This window comes from Cuculus canorus, chromosome 15 (genome assembly GCF_017976375.1).
Source record: "Cuculus canorus isolate bCucCan1 chromosome 15, bCucCan1.pri, whole genome shotgun sequence".
NCBI classification, from domain to species: domain Eukaryota; kingdom Metazoa; phylum Chordata; class Aves; order Cuculiformes; family Cuculidae; genus Cuculus; species Cuculus canorus.
This window is the reverse complement of record NC_071415.1, coordinates 13,052,402-13,067,684: the sequence shown is the minus strand read 5'-3', so window position 1 is coordinate 13,067,684 and position 15,283 is coordinate 13,052,402. Positions and strand designations below refer to the sequence as shown.

General features: G+C 44.9%; 1 long non-coding RNA gene across 1 annotated transcript in view; it reads right to left on the bottom strand.

Annotated features, from left to right (window-relative positions):
• Positions 1-2,155: 2,155 nt before the first annotated feature.
• Positions 2,156-15,283, bottom strand: part of LOC128853705 (uncharacterized) — a 35,267-nt gene continuing 22,139 nt past the window's right edge. The window contains exons 10-12 of the long non-coding RNA XR_008452411.1: positions 12,445-12,524; positions 11,978-12,196; positions 2,156-2,369 (exon numbers count right to left, since the gene is read on the bottom strand). This is a non-coding gene — a long non-coding RNA (uncharacterized LOC128853705). The remainder of the gene's footprint in view (positions 2,370-11,977; positions 12,197-12,444; positions 12,525-15,283) is intronic.

Genomic DNA, 15,283 nt, shown 5'->3' with positions numbered 1-15,283 from the left:
TCTGCCCTGCTGAAAGAGAATGGGTTTTCTACAGGTCTCTTGTCACATCTTCCAGCCATGCCTGGCATCTTAGATGATTTAGGATGTCTCAAGTCATGCACATTTGGATACCTGAGCAGAGCCTTTTGCCACCATACTTTTTTTTCCACAAAGCTCCTGCTTATGTTTACTCTCCAGGCTCATAATTTCTCTTGACAGGATCTGTCTTCCATCTCCTATGTATTAGACCAATACACTGTATGCATTCCATTTTGTATCTTCAGCGTTCTGAATAGAACAAAATCCTCACAACCGCACTGTTTTCTTAGACGAATGAATTCTTTGAGAGGGTTAAAAACCACCTCAGTAATAAATCCAGACTGTGAAGGCTTGATGTATCTGTTTTTCTGTTCACCTCCACTGCTGCTAGACAGAATTAGCCCTCACCTAGTACACAGTGCAGACTTGATACAACCTTGTTTAGCACAATTGGCTTGAATCCATTATATTGACAATATCAATTTGTGTAATTCCTGCATTAGGATTTTGTACTAAACTGTATTTGAAAGGAGCTGTTGACCTTGATTAGCTCTTTAATTGTGGTTAAAATCCAAAGTAATTCAGAGACCAGCCTTGATTGTGGAAGGAAAGGGCCATGCCATGTGACAAAGCAGTCAATAACTGCCACGTTCCCCACAGACACAGCCTCCGTGTTTTATAATCTCTCGGTCTCACCACTGCTTTAGTGCATCCATTTGCCTTCACTTTGATCAGACCCTCAAGGTGAAGCCTTGAGGGGTGTATTATAAGAGCAGGGACTTGAGGTATGGTCTCCTGGACACATTCCAGCTGAGCTGTCCTTCTGGCTCACACACCTCTGCTTTTGCATACGAGTGGGGTTTTTAATTTACTTTCCATCCTAAGCAGAGTTGTAACAGCGCTGGGTACTGCACAAAGATTCCTCTGCATGGGATATGAAGGGACCTCTCTGCCCGTGAAACTAAATCCTGGTGGCAAATGTTGCCTTACGCCCTCTGTGGTCTCTCAGCAGCAGAAAGAAGAACGTTATTAGAAACATTAAGAAGTTCCCATCTGCCTGTCAGTGCCCAGATATCTGCAGGTGATGCGTAATAGCGTTCTGGCACCCCAGAGAAGGGTGGGACAGGTTTGCTGGTGTTTCCACAGGCACTAAGCTCTCGCTGAAACTCAACGGAGTGCCTAATTCTCCCAGGTCTGCAGAAGAAGATCAGCTGCGTGTCTGGAGGTCTGCGCTGGTGCAAGTGTTATGGGTGAAAAACGGCAGGAAGGAGAAAAGGCCATTTCCAGGACTCCCATGTGCTGAAGGGGAAAATGGATGGGATGAAGCCTGGAGGGGGGAACCCTTTTAAGTCAATGAGGAATTCTGCCAGAAAACAGCAGAAGGAGCAGTTCAGCAGGAATCACAGAGAAGGAAAAAAAAAAAGTCTGGCAAGAGATACAGCTTGAAAGATGGAGCACTTCATTTTGGGCAAACTGAACGTTTCAATTAAAAATGACAGAGCTGTGATCATTTAAGAGCAGTCAGATTTTAACAAATTTTTCATGAGTGGAAGCAGCCCGTATCCTGAAGACCTGACAAACTCTCTGCTCTTTGGAGATCATGGGTTCTCCTGGATCTACGTCTTCCTGGCATCAGATGGGATTGCCAGCCATGCATCAAAGAGAGGAAGCACAAAAAGGCTCGCCAGGCATCTTGCGCTACATATGTGTGCAGAATAAAATGTGCAGATAGGAGACAGATGACTAGTGCTACGGCAGGGAAGGAGGTAAAGTAAACCAACAGTGGAGAAGAGGACGGAGACGAAAGAACAGGCTGTTAAGAAAACTAATATCAAGGAGAGGAGTTTGTGAAAGACAAGAGTAGAGCAGTGAAAGTGGAGACAGAGAAGGAAGCGGGGGAGGGAGAAACGTACCCTCTGTGCCTGGGAAAAAGACAATAAAAGCTGCGGACTCCTGTCACGCAGGACAAGCCCAGCACTATTTACTGTTTGCTCATTTAACCTGGTTAATTTTTAATAATGTTGAAATTTTCATTTTAATAATTTAGGTAAATTATTTATTAAACCACAGGATAAAGGGATCATAGCAATTATGAATTGACAGTGTTACCTGAGGCTCATGAAAAGGTAAGGGGTTTTGCAAAGTCCTTGTTATTGGATAAACATTAAATTAGTAACAACTTCACATCCAATTCAAATTACCTTCTTCCAAGTCTAAGATTGCTCTCTCTCAGTCTCTCCTGGGAAGGAGCACCGTGGGCAGAGGGCTACAGGGAGTCACAGCTGTCCTGTGCAGGGCTGGGGACGTTTCTCCTAGATGTCCTCGAGGCAGGGACGAGGCAGTCTTTCCATCTGAGAATGGCAACAAGGTGACATTCACTGCTCTGATAATGCAGAAAATGGATTGATTTAAAAAAACCCAATATGTTAATAGGAAAAGATGGCTGGATGGGTCTTGGCTGGCTAAGACTATCAGAGTAGCGGTGGCTTTCTTGGTACAAAAAATGTCAACAGAAGCGTGTTTGTACTTGCTACCCATTGCAGGGCTCCTTATTATATTTTGGCAATGCAGCCTCTCAAACCATCTCACTGACCACAGGAACCAACTGTCTGATGCCAACTGCTTGATGAAGCGTTCCCGATGAAACTCAGACCTGGTCCTGGAAGATCCTAGGGATATTCTGGAGATATTTCTGTAGAAATCTAAAGGCTTCCACTTGAGGAAAGCAACCTCTGTTGAGGAGAAATTGGTGGTGTACAGAGAGACAGAGCTCTTCCCTTGGAGCGATTGTATCGCCATTGCAAAATGAAGCCTTAAATAGCTGAAAGGGTGGAATTGATGAGCTTTATAAACAACTAAGGAATATAGCATCCAGACACACCCAGAGAGCAAGAAGTTATTCTTTAGAGTAGAAATCTAAATGGAGGATGGTGAGGGATGGGAAAGGGGAGGATAAGGATGAGATCTGAAACCTCGGTCTGGTGGCCTCGGTCAGTGAAGTGCTGCACCATTTGCCCAACTTTCAGCATCCACATAGACCCACAGAATTCAAACCAACCATCTACAATTGAATAGCAATTCCAGGTTTTAAGCGGTGGTAATGAATCACAGCCAAGTTTGCATTTTCATATTTTGTGATGTTTAATTTTCAAGCATTTTGTTTTAATTACCAGTTTCCAATCATTTTTATGTTAGCTCTGAGTGCCTTTCCTACATTTTCTTCTCAATAATTAAAACTTTTTAATAATGTTACTTTCAATCAAAGGATTTCAATTTATCTTCTAACTTAGTTCCATCCTAATAAGGTTTCTTTTCCCTGGGAATTTCCTAACTTCCAGTAAAGGAAATAAGCATTTCTAAAGAGTTATTTTTTTTCCTTCTAACATATTGAGAGCTCACTTGTATTGAAGAAGTGCTTTAGAAAAGCATCAAGAGACGTTCAAAGTCCTAAATATTTCTACAAAAGACGGCTCAGACACAAATCTGGTTTTCCCTCATTTTGGTTTAAATAGCAACAGCCAATGACCAGCGTGTGAAACAAGTTGATAAACAAACATGTCCCACAGACTTAAGAAAACGCCCTCTTAGTTTTGAAATCTACTCAATCACATTTTTGTATCACGCATAACAGGTGAAAAAATACAACCTATTAACTGAGAAAATAACATTGAACAAAGTACACAATAATGAATAAACACCTAATCCAACTGTAAGGCCCGCCTAGTTTATAATAAAACAAAACGGCATCATTACAACAAATCCAAAACAAGTGAAAATACAGTTCTTCAGAGTCTCCAAGTCCCACACGAATCTAAACTTGCCCATCTCCACCATTTATAAAGTGCCAGTTTCTAATCTCTGGAGAGCTTAGCAAAATCTCTCTGAGGGATGTTTATACTCTACAAATGAAGTCATAGAGAAACCTTAAAAAACATAGGCAAAAACACATAGGAAATAAATATGATTTACTGAGGTCTCACTAATATGCTAAGGCACTAGTTGGCGTTTTGGACAGTCCATTATATCAGGATTAGTGAATTCCTGAGAGTATCAAATTAACTGAAACCAAACAAAATCACCAAAGCACCTCCTATGGGTATCTCAGCTCTCCTTCCTTTGCCCTTGATCTTCCCTCAGATGCTTCCATCAGGAGACCCCGTCACTGCCATCGCTCTTAGATACCTAAGATAACAGTTATTTTTCAGGGATGGGGTATGTTCCAAAGCTGTATACATCTTTGGTGAGGCCACACCTCGAATATTGTATACAGTTTTGGGCCTCTCATTACAAGAAAGACATCAAGGTGCCAGAGCACCTCCAGAGAAGGGCAACAAAGCTGGTGAAGGATCTAGAGAACAAATCTTATGAGGAGTGGCTGAGGGAACTGGCATTGTTTAACCTAGAGAAAAGGAGGCTGAGGGGAGAAAGGAATGCTGTTCTCTTCTCCCAAGTTACAGGCGATAGGACAAGAAAAAATGGTCTCAGGTTGTGCCAGGGGAGGTTCTACTTAGACATCAGAAAAAATTTCTTCAGTGAAAGGGTTGTCAGGCACTGGAACAGGGTGCCCAGGGAGGTGGTTGAGTCACTGTCCTTGGAGATATTTAAAAGATACATAGATGAAGCGCTCAGAGATCTGGTTTAGTAGTGGACAGGTATGGTTGGACTTGATGATCTCAAAGGTCTTTTCCAACCAAGTGATTCTGTGATTCTTTGATAGACACCAGTTAGCTTTGGATCAGTCCTGGGGGCAGGAAAAAAGACACACAAAATCCATGGAGCCTACATTCAGGAGAAGCACACCTCGGGGTTGCAACAAACCCATGCAAGGGCAGCCACGGAGCTGGCAAAAAACCCCTGCATGGCCAATGCTGCTGTCCCCCCTCCCTGTACGAGAAGCTCTGTGTCACCAGCTCCATGTGCACCACAGCCCCATCTTCCACCATCCCTTCCATCTCTCTCTTGGGCAGGCCAGCAGAGCCAGGCAGGGATGCTGCCCACATTTGTCTCTAAAGTTACTGACCATTTCCCATACCTTTCTTTTTTGTTGTTGTTGTTGTTGATGTTATTAAAATTTTTAAGAAAGGGGAAAAAATCCCTCCCCCTTCCCTGTCCCTCCCTGCCACGTTCCCAAGGTGCCAACTAATCTCCAATGCCCAGCTTGTACACAGCCACCTCTAATTGCTCCTGCATTTTCATCTGGTGTAAGTTCAGTCATCGCTACAGCTGCCCCTCCTTCCCCTGGGAATTCACACCTTCATTATCACTCTTTACTGCAGAGCCGTCCGCAGGCTCCCGGCTCCGAACAGCAGCTCTGATAAAAAATAGAGCAGCTTTTCGGTGGTTTCAATTTTAATTACCAGCATCAAGGCAGCTCGCATTCTCACCAGGCTGTTTCGCACTAATTAAAGTGAGGAGGAGTTTATGGAAGGGACACCAACTCCACTTCACTCCCTCATCTATTATTTACAGACAGTAATACAAATAATTTCCAATTTAAACAGTCTAAGCTGGCCAGCAAAGAGGAGGGAGAGGTGGGGAGAACACTAAGCAAGGAGAAACTCAAATAAAGAGCAGAAACTAAGAGGAGGGAATGGAAAATCGACTCCCAGTGCCCTCTAGTGGGATGATTTCCTGAGGGGTCCCAAGGTCGGAGGTGTGAACATGCCCAGGAGGCCTGGCAAGGTGGCAGACACTGCTTTCTCCTTGCCTGGCCTCATTGGTGACCTTCAAGATGTGACCAAACAGCAGCGAAACACTGGTCCAGGGTCCAATTTGCTCCTGAATTTAGTTGCATGTTGTCTATCACTGTGGTGTTTCACCTTTCCCATGGGCATGGCAAGGTTCTGATGGAAACAGGCTCTGAAAATCAAGTTTTGGTGGGCTTTGAGCTGGCAGGCACCCTGCTGTTGGGTGTCCAGACCAGCCTAGTGGCACCACTCCTGGTGTGTTTTGAACCTGGGGTAGTGTGCAGCTCACAAATGGGGTTTTCTAGGTGTCATGGGGGAATCCCCCCATCTAGAAGATGGGCTGTCCACAGGGATGACCAACTCCATCTGTCAGCAGATATGGTTTCCGAAGGCCGGGATTGTTTTCCTGCCTGATCTCTCCCTGCATGGGGAATGTTCTCCATCCTTCAGACTGGCTCAAATCAATCTCATCCAGTGCAACACATGCCAAAGCTGGAACTTTCATGGATTTGGAAGAGAAACATTGAGGATAGGCCTGCATGGAGGTATGTGGTTTGCACCCCCATGAAAACAACGCCTATAAACAGAGAACACCGAGGACCTCTCTGCACAATAGATGTTACCATGTCAAGGAATTAAAACACAATAGTGTCTCAGCCACATTGCTTTGTCTGTTCTAGTCGGCGTAGATGAGGCGATCGATAGCAGCGAACTTGTGTTACAGCTCTGATTTTTACAAGGCCCTGAAATGATGTCATCTGTGGGTCTCATTCGGATTTCATTTAACTAGTGCTGATCAGGAACAACTCCAATAAGAACAGGGTTACCCTGGATTTACGCCAGGCTAAGGCAGATAAGCCTGAAGATCAGTGATTGAAGGAGAAGAAGTTTCAACATAAATGATATTACTACAGAAAAATAACTTGATTGAAGCACAGGTGTTGAATGTTAATCGCTGTAGGCCGGATCCAGCACCTGCGTAAGTCAAAAGCACTATCTCATTTTCTGCAGCATCTCAGGATTAGATCAACGGCAGGTAAATACTCAGAGACTAATTCATCTTTCTCTCATACCACCTCTAGAGTGTGTGAAGTGCCTGGGACTTCAGTGAAGGCATCTGTGATTTACGCCAGGGTGCAAAGGAGGGTCAGGCTCTACCTTTTGCTTTTTGGATGCTTCCAGGGGAAAATAATGGCATTTGGAGCAATTTTGCTTTGAGGTCATCATTTCACACCTGGGCTACGTTGGCTGCCAGCAAAAGTAATTTCAATAATAAAATGAGTTGAGGTCTTGGGTATGAGAAAAACTTCCACTGGCACAAGAACTGCAGGTATTTCACAGATCCTCTGAATAAAAACAAGTGACAGGTTACAGCTCAGGGTACGCTGCTGTCCCCCCTTTGGTAAAGATGAGATTCGGGGTTGATGCTTGACTTTTGGTAGACATGTGTGCTTGGCCCTGGTGAAGGCTCCCTGTCCTAGGGTTGGGACTTAGGAGCGAGCTGTGGTCACAGGCAGAGGCTTCAGCCAGGATGATCATGGAATCAATTTTTCACAAACTTCGCAATTCCTTAGTAGCCTGACCTGCAGCAGCTTTGCTGTTTGCCTCGACTGACAGTGTCACTTGATCCATGAGGGAGAAATTGAGGTGTGTACCAACACAGAGACAAAAACTCTTCCACCTTGAGGGAGTGGTTTCCAGGGGCTGGCCTGTGCGGTGCCAGTGGAGAGGAGCCAGAGTCTGTGCTCCAACCAAGAAGACTTCACTTTCCATACCTATCACCTTCCTTAGGACCAGTGTCTTTTAAAGATTGTAGATAATCTACATGACTATTCACCACGAGAATAGTGTGAGCCCACTGATAGCTTTGTGTTGGACACTGACTTCAGCCATCATCGCTTTTTTGCTCTTACTGCACCATCTGTTCTCCCATACCAGCACAAAAGCCCCCTGTGTGGACCAGAACTGGACCTCACCACCCATCCCCACAATATATAGGTGCTTTGGATCCCAGTCCCTTGAGCACCTCAGAACATCTTAGACCAGGTAACACAGATGTCAAAAAGAAGAAGCCGAGAAGCTCAGCCCTTGTTGATGTGGGAAGATCATTAACGGGAACAGCCACAGGTCTGAAACCCATTGCAATCACCCCGCAAGGCTGAGTGGCTTTGGTGCTAGCAGGGGTTCTTGAGATGGGGTCACTGAATGTTCCTGAGGCCTCAGGGTCAGGCTCTGTCTATCTTTTGCTCCACGTCTGACTGTGCTGGTCTAAAGAGAGGGGAACGGGCTTGCTGACATGCCATAAATGAGCCAGATCCTATGCAATGCTCACTCCATGCACGCTGGCAGAGCCCAGCTCAGCTCTGGCATCTGCCAAATGCAGCTGGAAGCACAAATCATTTCATAACTGCTGGTGTTTGTATGGCTGCGCCTGGATACTCTGGTGGCCACGCCTGTACATCTTTGTTACGGGTAACTATTTACACTTAAAAAAAATATACAATGTCATATTTGCTCTCATCTGGATTCATGAGATGGATTTTGTTACGTTCCCTGTGGTGAAAACCGGTCATTCGTGTCTGCAAATAAACACTGCCGTTTTGGCCTCAACCAGCTCATCTCCAACAGCATTAGTTAATTGTATTTTAGAATCCCTTTTTCTGTCCTAAAAAGTGCTTTCTGATCATCCGCTCAGTGCAAATATGGTAAATAACTAACCAATACGCACAGACACAAAGCCGTAAATGTTTTACAGCTGCTAAGCTAATGTCCATGAGTGCAGACAAAATTCCTTCTCCATTCCCAAACTCCAGCCCCGTGCAACGAGCCTGGCCCGGCTCGGAGGAGAGCACGCAGACGAGTAGGTGGGTGCACCATAAATGTGCCTTGTTTCTAAGAAAAGGCTTTTCACTGCAGATCACAGGGAGCCCCTTCGTGGAGCTGAAACGCCTTTGCACCGGGTCTCTCGCTCCCAGCCAGAAAGTATCTCTCTCTCTGATGAGAAAAGGGGTTTTTCTAATTTATTGCTTTTATGGGATTGTTCCTCCACAGAGGCACAAATAGCAGCATATCAATAAAGCCAGTCGTTTGAAGTTGGATATTTCCACCTCTGTCACAGCAAAATAATTAAAAAAGGATTCACAAGATCATAAATTGCATGTCACCAAGGACACAGCCTCCTTAACCCTTTAAAAGCCAGGCTGTGCCCACCCATGGCCCACGTTACTCAAGACATGAAGACACATTTGTTGTTTTTAGCATCTCAGACACAGGGGCTTTCTTGTCTGGAAAGAGATACACTAAGGACCTGTCTCCACTGGGAATAAGCTGGCTGGCTGGCAGGATTGTAGCCCAGCTCCAGTACACAAATGCACATATAGATTTGATTTGCAGCCAGGCTAATGAAAAGCTGTGCAACAGACACGCGAGAGCCGAGCGTTTAGTCACATGGAAGTTAAAAACATGCTACAAACACATCCAGCATTGTGGAAAACACTTTCAAACATATTTGAAGAGTGGTGGCATGGAGGGGGCCTAAAAATATTCTCAGTTAAAAGCTCCTCTGACTCCAGATAGATAATGGAAAAGGATGGAGCCCATCTGGGTCAGAATCTCCTGTTATTCTGCTGATCTTTCCCCAGCAAAGACACAGTAAGAATGTATCCCGGCTCATTGGAAAAGGAATACGTTAATTCAAGGGAAGAGAATGCACATTATTTTCTAGATAGGTTGCAACTTAGCTCCTGATAAAGCAGCCGGCTTGTGCTCCAGCCTAATTTGATCACAGTCAAGGTTAACAACCATTGTTAAACTCTGCAGATCAAATCCTGCCCTCTTATAAATCCAGGAGAACTCTGTGGAAAGGGCTGGAGGCGTAAATCTCCAGGTCTGAGTCCTGAAGGCATATGGGAGGTGGGTTCATCCACGCATCAGGGCTGGGGGCGCTGGGCTGAGGGCAGAGGGACCAACTCGGGCAGCAAGTGCCCCTTTTAGGGGTGGGGAGAACCCAACCCCCAGGCAGGTGGCAAGTCATAGGTTTGGTTTTGCTTTCAAAAAGACCTCTCTCCAATGCACACAGGGGGCTGCAGCGTTAGAAGTCCCACTGGAAGTGGGATTAGTGAGAAGAACAGAGCTGAGATAAGTGTGATTTATCACAGGGCTATGTATTATATTACACATATCCCATGGCTACATCCACTATAACAGCACCTGAGGGAGGGGGGGTGTGCATGCCTCCTTATGTTCTCCTGACCAAGACAAAACCCCTGGAAAAATAGTGCTTTTTTCCTTTTTGTTACCGCAGCAAGATAGGGTAGGACAGATGGATAAGGTAAAGGATGGATGTATTTTGACCAGACTGAGGTTTCCTGTGTAAGGTCCTTGGAGAAAGAAGTATGGGAAATAGGCCTTTTGGTACCCCCTTTTGGTAGCACAACTTATGAATTTACTTGGGAAGGACATTCTGGAGGAGGAAGATTTGGAGCATGTTACTTGATTATCAGAAGCTCAGGCAGAAGGGACACCCAGCAGCCAGGTGACACCAGCAGCGCTCCTCGCCACAGAGCCCGTGCGCAGCTCTCCAGTGAGCTGTGCAGCCTCCAAATCTCCCAGTCCTGAGGCAGTGATAACTGGTGTCATAAACAGATATAAAATGGGAGGGAGAGGCATGATTCCCCTTTGCTCTGCACCAACGCAAGCGACAGCAAGGCTGGGTGCAGCAGGCAGGAAAAGGAATAAGTAAGTACTGTGCCGAAGAACCAAACGTGCTCAAATGTCCTCCTTAAACACAGCAAGACTTTAGCAACAACAGGAGATAAAAAATACATTTCACATAGGATTATATGTGGTGCAGAGGGTCCAAAGCTGATTTTTCCAAGTACAGGGTTGCTTTTCCTATTAGAGATCCAGAAAGTATTTATGCCAAACCAGCATCAGTTTGGAAATGATCAGCAATGAATACAATGAAATTAAAACCTTAAGCCTGGATGTTGGGAGCAGGAAAGCAGATGTAGAGTGGCAGCACAGCTCGTGGGCGCTTGGTTTTATCTAATACACTTTCCCAGTCTTTTTTTCACCTCTGCAGTGAGGTTCAGGGTGGAAGAGTCTCACTGAGCTCATCCTTTGTACGAGTGTAAAATCAGGAGCAGATCGCAATTCTCGGGAGCCCTGCCCTGCCTCCTGGTCATCTCTCTACATGACACCAAATTAGAACCCTTCAGTAGCAGAGCCACAAACCAAGCAGACAGGGCTAAATGGCCCCTGGGTGCAGGATTACCAGGGCTTTGTGGGGTGGTGCAGGGAATTGCAGCTCCCTTCCCATCAAGACCAGACAGAAACAGCCCGAAGAAGAGGGAGCGTGCATGGAGAAGGGCAGCAGCTGAGCCCCAGCGGGAGATCACTGGGGATACGGTGGATGAGAGTGGGAAAAGCAGAGGATGAATAGCAGTTTCTGAAGCAGGACCCACCAATGAATGCACGTCCAGGGAGGGAGAAGGTCTGGCGTGTGGCTCTGGTTAAACAAGAGGAATAAAGAGGACTGAAAAGAGGACTCTTCTTAGGACTGACACCAAACGTCTGCAGGAATAGCTATTTTTGCTGACCCTGCCTGATGTTGCCATCAGAGAGTGATAAGTGAAACCCCGTAGGTTTATTAAGGCATTAGGAGTCCTACAGAGATATCAGACCCGCTTCCCTCTCCCGTCCTCATGGCCTCAAGACTCTCATGGGTTGTCAACAGAGGTCTGTAGCAGGACACAAAATAAAGAAAAATCTTTTATGCTCCAGATAAAATACACACAGAGATCTGTGCCTCTGCTGGAAGACTTCATTCAGGAGTTCACAAACTGGAATAAGTTAAAACCCACAATTTTATTCCTAAATGGTAGGAAAAAATTGCTGCCCTTCTAGATAAATTTTCTATTATCTATCCAAAATAAAGCATACAGATAAATAATGAGATTTTACAGTACCTATCATGCTAGCTATAATAAGCATTTTGAGCAGGATGAAATACTGTCTTATTAGGAGAGCTGAAGGTGTGAAGTTTGCCACCAGCTCCAAAGTGTAGAGATGCTCATACGACATCTGTCTCTTAATATTCGTTAGCAAACTGACAGCTTATGTAACAGGGACCTTCACATTATCACTAATCCATCAATGCTACTCGTGTGGTTTCCATCACCACAACACCTGAGTTCCTTGAGCATCCTGCAGCTCGCTTGTGAGGAGGAGCAGCAAGATGATTATCTACAGAGAACCCACATAATCCATACCTGAGCCTCTGAGCAAATGGTAAAGAAGTCTGAGGGAGTGGAAAATCCTGCTTTTCCGTGCTGGGGGAACTTTGGTGGGACCAGTTGGTTTGAGTGCTTGGTGACCTTCAAGCTGGATCTCAGTCCCACCTGAAGTGGTTGTCCCAGAGGAAGGTTATCTGTGCTCATGCTGCAACACCAATAGCCAGACCATGCTGGAACACAGGGGGCTGAGAAAATCTGTGAGGAGATAAATGAAAAGAAAATTGAGAAAATGTGTCTCTCCACCAGCTTTGTCCCAGAGTGGTTCTATTTGAACTTGCGATGAGCCAGAGATGAGGGCATTTTGCTTCGGCTTTCCCATTACAAGCCCTGAGGAGGCCACTGGTCACTGCCTTGTGACACATGGAAACCCAAAGGACAGAAGCAGGAGGGGTTGTAGCCTCTCCCTGTGCACCAGCAATAGGAATACAGGGCTGAAACCTCACCTGTGATTTTGAGAGCTGTAGGCTCCTCATCTGGGATTTCTTTGGGCATGCAGGGACCCTGCTAACAGACACAGTGACATCTGCAACAAAACCAGAAAGGTCAGAGGGCACGAAGAGGGATTCAGACAGGGCCAAGAGCATTGCTGCTCCCATCCTCACCCGGCCACCAGAGATGACAGCCCCTTCCTTCCCTCCAAGCACGTGTGACAGTTTCCCTTTTAACTTAAGAACTAGCAAATCCTGTTGTATTGCAGCAAATATCAACCACCCTCTTCCAGCAATCTGCCCTCCAGGAGAAAGGAGGGGGTGATGCAGAAAGGCTTTAAAAAATATCTCCAACCCCTGTCTTGCCCACAGAGGATACTCTTTCCCTAACTTCATCTCAGCACCCAAGGGAGTCAGCGCCCGGTTCCTGATGGAGCCCAGAGCAGAGCTTTCCTTGCCTTGCTCAGCCCCAGGAGGAGACATTGAGACATCATTTTCTCTCTCCAACCCTTTGAACTATGTTCCTGAGTAGAGAGGAGACAAAGGAAAAGAAAAGGGGGGGAATTAATTCCAGGCAGTTGAGTACGTTCCCTGCTCTGGCTCAGTTTGGAGTAGGTTCGTGTAATAATAACTTTTTAATAATAATTTAATTTATAATGTGCCCCCCGCCAAGGCACTCAAGGCTCTACACAAACAATTAAAATATGATTATAATAAATAAACAACAATAATTAAAACATCATAAACCAGACAATATTAGAGCCAAACCAAATGCTAAAAAGCAAAACAAAGCAGCATCTTTGGAGGAAGGAGATCCTTGCACAATTCATCTTCCAAATCTCCTGTTGATGTTAGATTGAAATTCTCCTGCGAAGCTGTTTGTGCATCTGCAAAGATTTTGGCAGTGTCACAGTCATTAAAAAGATGGATTTTACACCACCATAAATTAACTGGAGTTTTGCAAGGCTGTAATAACACAACATTCACTTTCATTTGAATAAATTCAAAACTCAGTTTACTCAGGAAATTCAGTTTATGGCACTGAATTTGTGTTGACTGCGGTGAGTTTGGGAAAAACACACATTCATTTTGTTTTCAGTTCATAAAACGTGTCTCATTATAGAAACCAGAAGGTTTCTATAGACACAAGGATGGTGTTTTAAAGATTTAAAACCAAATCCCCAAACTGAAACTCAGACCAGCCTTCTCGTGCCGTCAGCTCCTCGGAGCGAATGGGATCAGCTTGTCTCAGTTTACGCAACTGGAACCAAAAGATCTAAACTAACAAAAGAAGTGATCTTTCTCAAAAACAAATGAAATTCGAACCTGTGCCAGGCAAAAGCTGTGCACTGAACTCTAATGATTAAAGGAGACAGGCTCTGTCAAGGCAGAGGTAGAACTGAAATGCAGCCAGTCAGACCCTCTTCTGAAAAAAACTGGCCATCAGCCCTCAGACAATTACATCTCGGATCCATCCACTCGAGTGCCTCAGCTGATCTCAGTTGTTGTGGCAGCACATGAAGGGAAAATCCTTCTCGCAAACCCAAACCACACAGGGATTTCTCCATACTAAGGAAAAAAACCAAACTCAACCAAAATGTATTAGGAGGATGAAGCTGGCCGTTCTCTTCCAGCAAGGAACCAGGAGGACTTTTACAATCTTGAGGTTTGAATTGCAGCAAATTTTAAAAATTAGAGGGAACAGCAAATGCAACCATGTGGTTCTCATGCACAAAGCCATCTTTTGTCTGAGGTTCACTCAAAAAGAGCCTTCAAAAAGGTTCATAAACCACATAGTGTCATCATTTCCAACTTTTCAAAGCAGCTAAGATGTTTGCAGTTGGAGAAACCACTACAAATTTTCAGCACAGAGGATGTTTTCACTTGTTTCTATAATCTCTTATCAGGAATCTCCCATTTAAAAATGACATGAACCATCTACTCCCTGGTTCCCTGCAAAACCACCTCCAGGAATGGCCCTCACTTTTCTCCAGTGAGACATCTTCATGTCTGCAGAGGAAAACAAGAAGCTTTCAAGGATAAGGGCACATTATCAGGATTGGGAATGGGGCTTTTTTGTGTCAAGTGAATGCAACTTCCTTCTGCTCAAGATCTCATTTCCACATTAAGGCTCTACTCCCTTTCCTAGAGCTGGTTCTTCCTGGATGTTCTCCTTTTGCAAAGGACCTTCCACGCATAAGGGAGCCTTCTCATGAGCTCATATTCTGGCAGCTCCCTGTGTCTGGGCAGCAAGGACCATTTCTAAATCAAGATTCCTACAGCTTTCCTAAATCTCTACAGAAAAGTCGTTGAGGAAATTTTGGATTTCCACTCCATGGCGGTAACTGGAAGTTCATGCTCAGTGGATGTGGTATGTCTAACTTCTCCTCCAGGAGATGTACCAGCAAACAACAGTGTTTGGACTGCGACTCCCTATGAATAGTTTCTGTTTTCCTTGAAGATGTGCACCAAGAAATAGAACAGCTCCTCCAAGTCATCTGCTCACCTTCATGCCAGGCCATATTGCAGCTAAAAGATTCAGATTCTTGGATGAATCACAGAAAAATTGCATTCAGTTTTCTGTATCACCTTTCTACAAGTGTCTTGCGTGACCTTGAACAGATGATTTAGGCTCAGACTGTCAAAAATGTCAGACACCTCCTTCCCGTTGGTTTTAAAATGATCCAAGCATCTAAACACCTTGGAAGATCTGGATAAGAGCTCTGTGCCTCAGTTTCTCCGTGTGCCTTCCTTTAAGTCAGTGGTTTTTCTCCTCAGCTTCCTCATTCACTTAGTCATCAGCATTTTTAACACAGATCTGGGCAATCATATGGTGTTGATTCTGTACTTGCCA